Genomic DNA, 7,184 nt, shown 5'->3' with positions numbered 1-7,184 from the left:
GCTCACTGCACCCCTTATTAAATTCTGTACATGACACACTATGGAATGCTGAAAGTGGAATTTTCGTGGCAGGTATGTCTGAATGGGATAAGGGAATCCCATTGAAAGTAATGTTCAGTAAATGGCGAAGGAATTCTTCTGCGTATTTTCCCACAAAAATGTTGCCCTGTGAACATGCCCTTACTGGAAGCTGTGGTTTTACGACTACCAAGTGGTTATCTTAGCATAATATCACACTGAATGTTCTATTTTGTTGCACATTTGTTAATAGATTCAGGTCATTATTTAGGGATGTTTGCTTATCATGTATTCTGCTGTTTATGCATGTTTCTTTACACTACCTTCCTCAAGGTATAATCACCAAAATTAGCACCAAATATGTGTCACAGGAATTAGTATACAGAGTTTATAGCTGCTTAGCCTTTTTGCTAAGATCAAGTAACTGTTCTGATCAGTTTAATATCTGATAGGTCCCCCTATGTGGGTATAATATATTAAATGGATTTTTGAAACAGGGAGCTGGAAAAAGAGGCCTTCCCTGTCCTCTCCATTCATTGACCTGATATTGCAGTATTTTCAGGGACAGTACACAATAAACAACTTATAACTTTGTCTGTGCCGTGCCTCTTTTAAAAAAAAAAAACAGAATAAGAACACTCATAAAAGAGTTGCAATATTTGATCACCCACTTACATTTTTTTTTGTTTTTTGGCACAATAGAGACCATATTTTTGGAACAACAGCCTTAGTACATCTGGAGCAATGTAAACTTATACATAAGGCTGAGTTTACATTGTAGGAACCTAGTCCTACAAATGCCTCAATCAACCTTGGTTCTGGAAGGGTTAAATATTCTATTTGCGTAGGTCTGATCAACAGGGATAGCTTGGAATCATAAGGGTATATTCACAAAGCAGTAAAGATTTTCCTGCAATTAAAATAGGGAGTAGCTACTAAAACGTGTCTTGCCAGATAGACACGTTCTATAGTTTATTATTTTTTTTATTTGATGTGTCAATAAATTTAGTTGATTCTGAATCTTCAAATCTGATCAGTGACAGTAGCACCACCGCAGTGCTTTTTTTTTCTTCTCTGAGAACAATCGACCATACCCTTAAGGCCGGTTCACACTACTTTTGTAGTGAACGGATGCAGGATCCCGTTGGAAAGAGCGTAAACCAACCGCTCCCGTATCCCAGACGGATCCCCATTCATTTCAATGAGCCGACCGGAGTCAAACGCTGGCTCCGATCGGCTCATTTTTACCCGTATACGGTTCTCGAACTGGACCTAAAACCGTGGTATACCACGGTTTTAGGTCCGGTGGAAAAATCGTATATGGGGCATTAATGAGCCGATCGGAGTCAGTGTTTGACTATGGTCGGCTCATTGAAATGAATGGGGATCCGGCTGAGTACGGTAGCGGCCGGTATTCGCACCTCCCAACTGGATCCGTCACCCGTACACTACAAACATATTGTGAACCCAGCCATAGGCTAGGTTCACATGGTGTTTTTTCCGGCTTATTTCATTTGTAAAAAAATTTCTGCAAAATCACAGACAAATTGCCTCCACATTTTTTAACGTTAATGTGCTCTATGTAAGTCATGAGAAGGCGGTTGTGCGCAAAATGGCCCTGTAGTTTTCTTTTTGATTTGGATAGTTGGTCGGTTTTTTTTGGCGCAAATTCTGGCATAGACACAATTTGTGGAGCAATGTGACCCCTTTTTGGCATACAACCCAACAAAATAGGTCGGGTTTACAATAGTAAATCATGTAAAAATACAGACACATTTTTAACAGCCACAAAAATAAGTAATATGTTGGCGCTGGCCGCTTGGACATGCACTGTCGCATGCCTAGATCAATATGGAATATCTGCCCAGAATTTCTCCTGGCGGATATTCTGAAGGGTGAATGGGCCTGCTGAATGAACATGTTAAGGGTCTATTCACATGGCAGAATTCTGCCTCAAATTAAAGCCCATAGACTTCTAGGGGATTCTGCACTCCCAGTCACACTTCTAAATTTCCGCAAGCGGAAATTCAGAAGTGTGAATGGGAGTGCAGAATCCCCTAGAAGTCTATGGGGGGAGATTTATCAAAGTTGTCTATGTCCCACATCAATATACAGGGTGGGCCATTTATATGGATACACCTTAATAAAATGGGAATGGTTGGTGATATTCACTTCCTGTTTGTGGCACATTAGTATATGTGAGGGGGGAAAGTTTTCAAGATAGGTGGTGACCATGGTGGCCATTTTGAAGTCGGCCATTTTGAATCCAACTTTTGTTTTTTCAATAGGAAGAGCGTCATGTGACACATCAAACTTATTGGGAATTTAACAGGAAACAATGATGTGCTTGGTTTTAACGTAACTTTATTCTTTCATGAGTTATTTACAAGTTTCTTGTAAATGTGTTCCATGTGCTGCCCATTGTGTTGGATTGTCAATGCAACCCTCTTCTCCCACTCTTCACACACTGATAGCAACACCGCAGGAGAAATGCTAGCACAGGCTTCCAGTATCCGTAGTTTCAGGTGCTGCAGAATAGGCAAAACAAAAATTGGAACAGGACCCACAGAAGATTTTGTTCAGTGATGAGGCAACCTTTTATGTGAATGCTGAAGTTAACAAACAAAACCATCGCTATTGGTCTGACACTAACCCACATTGGATAGATCCCTCCAAGACTGTTGGAACACAAAACTTGATGGTATGGTGTGGTATATAGGGTACAAAGATAGTGGGGCCATTCTTCATCAATGGAAACCTCAAGGCCACTGGATATGCAAAATTGCTACTTGATGATGTGTTTCCCTCTTTATGCACTGAAGCTGTCACGTTCCCTGAATTTTTCCAGCAAGATGGTGACCACCACATTATGGGTGTCAGGTCCAAGCATTCCTAGATGAACAGTTTCCTGGAAAGTGGATTGGTCGTCGTGGGCCAGTTGAATGGCCCCCAAGGTCTCCCGATCTGACCCCCTTAGACTTTTATATTTGGGGTCATCTGAAGGCAATTGTCTATGCTGTGAAGATATGAGATGTTGTTACGCCGAGCGCTCCGGGTCCCCGTTCCTCCCCGGAGCGCTCGCCTCATCTTCGTTGTTGCAGCGCCCCGGTCAGATCCACTGACCGGGTGCGCTGCGGTCCCGCCTTCAGCCGGGGTGCGATTCGCGATGCGGGTAGCGCCCGCTCGCGATGCGCACCCCGGTCCCCGTTCCCTGCTTATATCTAGTCTCCTCCCTTGCACTCCCTTGCCGGATCTTGTTGCCTTAGTGCCTAGTGAAAGCGTTCCCTAGTCTGTTCCTAGTCCGTGTTCCTGACCTCCTGCCGTTGCCCCTGACTACGATCCTTGCCGCCTGCCCCCGACCTTCTGCTACGTCCGACCTTGCTTCTGCCTACTCCATTGTACCGCGCCTATCTTCAGCATCTTCAGCAGCCAGAGAGGTAAGCCGTTGCTAGTGGATACGACCTGGTCACTACCGCCGCAGCAAGACCATCCCGCTTTGCGGCGGGCTCTGGTGAAAACCTGTAGTGGCTTAGAACCGGTCCACTAGCGCGGTCCTCGCCATCCCTCTCTGGCACAGAGGATCCACTACCTGCCAGCCGGCATCGTGACAGTAGATCCGGCCATGGATCCCGCTGAGGTTCCCCTGCCAGTTGTCTCTGATATCGCCCGACAGATCGCCCATCTAACCCACCAGCTGTCGGAAGTGTCCACCATTTTGCACCAACATTCGCAACTTCTTCAGCAATCATCTCCTCCGCCAGCTCCTGCACCTCCTCCGCAGCGAGTGGCCACTCCTAGCCTCTGCCTGTCCTTGCCGGACAAATTTAATGGGGACTCTAAGTATTGCCGTGGCTTTCTTTCGCAATGTTCCCAGCACTTGGAGATGATGTCGGACCAGTTTCCTACTGAAAGGTCTAAGGTGGCTTTCGTGTTCTGCCTTCTGTCTGGAAAAGCCCTGTCATGGGCCGCACCGCTCTGGGACCGCAATGACCCCGTCACTGCCTCTGTACACTCCTTCTTCTCGGAAATTCGAAGTGTCTTTGAGGAACCTGCCCGAGCTTCTTCAGCCGAGATTGCCCTGCTGAACCTGGCCCAGGGTGTTTCTTCCGTTGGCGAGTACGCCATTCAGTTCCGTGCTCTTGCTTACGAGTTGTCCTGGAATAGTGAGACTCTCTGCGCGACCTTTAAAAAAGGCCTATCCAGCAACATTAAAGATGTTCTGGCCGCACGAGAGACTCCTGCTGACCTACATGAACTCATTCATCTAGCCACTCGCATTGACATGCGTTCTTCCGGATGGCGTCTGGAGCTCCGCCTGGATATGGACTTTGTTCGCACGAAGCGTTTTTTCTCTCCGGCTCCTCTCTCCTCTGGTCCTCTGCAATCTGTTCCTGTGCTTCCCGCCGCGGAGGCTATGCATGTTGACCGGTCTTGCTTGACACCTCAAGAGAGGACACGACGCCGCATGGAGAATCTTTGCCTGTACTATGCCGGTACCGAACACTTCCTGAAGGATTGTCCTATCCGTCCTCCCCGCCTGGAAAGACGCACGCTGACTCCGCACGAAGGTGACACAGTTCTTGATGTCAACTCTGCTTCTCCACGCCTTACTGTGCCTGTGCGGATATCTGCCTCTACCTTCTCCTTCTCTACTATGCTCTTCTTGGATTCCGGATCTGCAGGAAAATTTTTTTTGGCCTCTCTCATCAACAGGTTCTACGTTCCTGTGACCAGTCTCGCCAGACCCCTCTACATCTATTGTTTTTACAATAAAAGATTGGACTGTCTCGTACGTTTCCACACAGAACCCCTCCTAATTTGCATCGGACCTCTTCACGGAAAAATTGAGTTTTTTTTTCTCAGGTTCTTTGGCCCCAAGAAGAGGGGGAGACCCAAGGGGGGGGGTACTGTTACGCCGAGCGCTCCGGGTCCCCGTTCCTCCCCGGAGCGCTCGCCTCATCTTCGTTGTTGCAGCGCCCCGGTCAGATCCACTGACCGGGTGCGCTGCGGTCCCGCCTTCAGCCGGGGTGCGATTCGCGATGCGGGTAGCGCCCGCTCGCGATGCGCACCCCGGTCCCCGTTCCCTGCTTATATCTAGTCTCCTCCCTTGCACTCCCTTGCCGGATCTTGTTGCCTTAGTGCCTAGTGAAAGCGTTCCCTAGTCTGTTCCTAGTCCGTGTTCCTGACCTCCTGCCGTTGCCCCTGACTACGATCCTTGCCGCCTGCCCCCGACCTTCTGCTACGTCCGACCTTGCTTCTGCCTACTCCATTGTACCGCGCCTATCTTCAGCATCTTCAGCAGCCAGAGAGGTAAGCCGTTGCTAGTGGATACGACCTGGTCACTACCGCCGCAGCAAGACCATCCCGCTTTGCGGCGGGCTCTGGTGAAAACCTGTAGTGGCTTAGAACCGGTCCACTAGCGCGGTCCTCGCCATCCCTCTCTGGCACAGAGGATCCACTACCTGCCAGCCGGCATCGTGACAGATGTGAAGCACCTGAAACTACGGATACTGGAAGCCTGTGCTAGCATTTCTCCTGCGGTGTATATAGTAGTATATAGCAGTGTATACGGATACTGGAAGCCTGTGCTAGCATTTCTCCTGCGGTGTATATAGTAGTATATAGCAGTGTATACGGATACTGGAAGCCTGTGCTAGCATTTCTCCTGCGGTGTTGCTATCAGTGTGTGAAGAGTGGGAGAAGAGGGTTGCATTGACAATCCAACACAATGGGCAGCACATTGAACACATTTTATAAGTGGTGAGAAACTTGTAAATAACTCATGAAAGAATAAATTTACGTTAAAACCAAGCACATCATTGTTTTTCTTGTGAAATTCCCAATAGGTTTGATGTGTCACATGACCCTCTTCCTATTGAAAAAACTAATGTTGGATTCAAAATGGCCAACTTCAAAATGGCCTCCATGGTCACCACCCATCTTGAAAAGTTTCCCCCCTCACATATACTAATGTGCCACAAACAGGAAGTTAATATCACCAACCATTTCCATTTTATTAAGGCGTATCCATATAAATGGCCCACCCTGTAGATCAAACTACAGAGCATTAGGCCGGTCTATTGTGCGCCTAATTTATCAAAGGTCACACGGCTCTTGATAAATTATGCGCACGGACTTCAGGATATATGCTTTAGACTGTATTTAAACCTTCTCCAGCATGGTCGGACATTTCAGCGTACTTTCAGCCGATTCGACTTGTTGCCGAAAAGTCGCTTTTGATAAATTCAGCACCAATGCATTTTTCCATCTATAATAGACTAGAACGCATCATGTTCTAAAAATCCTCTAAAGCAAAAGTTGTGAAAACGTTGCACATATTTAGACTGCGACTTTCTGTGCGACAAATTTAGATGGGGAAAAAACTGTCTAAATGCCTTGATAAATCTCCCCCTATGAGCTTTAATTTGAGGCGGAATTTCTGCCATGTGAATAGACACTAATTCTTTCTACAGAATCCACTCCACACGGAATTCTACCAAAGGAATAAACATGGTAATTCTTTTTAGCAAAATCCAACTCTAGGCTATGTTCACAAGGTGGAATTTCGGTTATTCCACTCCGAAAAGAAGACTGTTGATTTTTTCACAGTTTTTGAATTTGAGTGGAATTCCAGTGGCAATCAAGCAGAATTTCTGTGCTTTCACAGATTTCGCTTGAATTCAGAGTCCCATTAACTTTAACCCCTTAACGACAATGGACATAAATGTACGTCCTGGTGCAGTGGTACCTAGCACACCATCATGGTGTAAATGTATCATGCACGGCAGGTCATGGCTGCTGTCAGCAACCAGAGACCCGCCGGTAATGGTGGACATAAGCAATCACACTGATGTCCGCCATTAACCCCTCAGATTCCGTGACAGATCACGGCATCTGGGGCAGTGGGGCACTTAAAATGTATGATTGGATCACCCCCAGCTCTGCTGTGGGAATCCAATCATCCAGCATGGCGGCCGGAGGTCCCCTCACCTGCCTCCGTCCGTCTCCTGGGGTCTTCTGCTCTGGTCTGAGATAGAGTAGACCAGAGCAGAAGATTGACGATAATACTGATCAGTGCTGTGTCCTATGCATAGCACTGATCAGTATTAGCAATCAAATGATTGCAATAAAAATAAAAAGTCAAAAAATTTGAAAAACTCCCTCCC

General features: G+C 46.9%; 1 non-coding gene across 1 annotated transcript; it reads left to right on the top strand.

Annotated features, from left to right (window-relative positions):
- Positions 1-408: 408 nt before the first annotated feature.
- LOC130277965 (U2 spliceosomal RNA) lies at positions 409-596 on the top strand. Its single transcript, XR_008845651.1, has one exon. It is a non-coding gene; the product is annotated as a U2 spliceosomal RNA (small nuclear RNA).
- The last annotated feature ends 6,588 nt before the right edge of the window (positions 597-7,184 follow it).

The sequence above is a fragment of the Hyla sarda genome, chromosome 6 (genome assembly GCF_029499605.1).
Source record: "Hyla sarda isolate aHylSar1 chromosome 6, aHylSar1.hap1, whole genome shotgun sequence".
NCBI lineage: Eukaryota > Metazoa > Chordata > Amphibia > Anura > Hylidae > Hyla > Hyla sarda.
The sequence above is the reverse complement of the archived record's forward strand: the minus strand, read 5'-3'. Positions and strand labels throughout refer to the sequence as shown.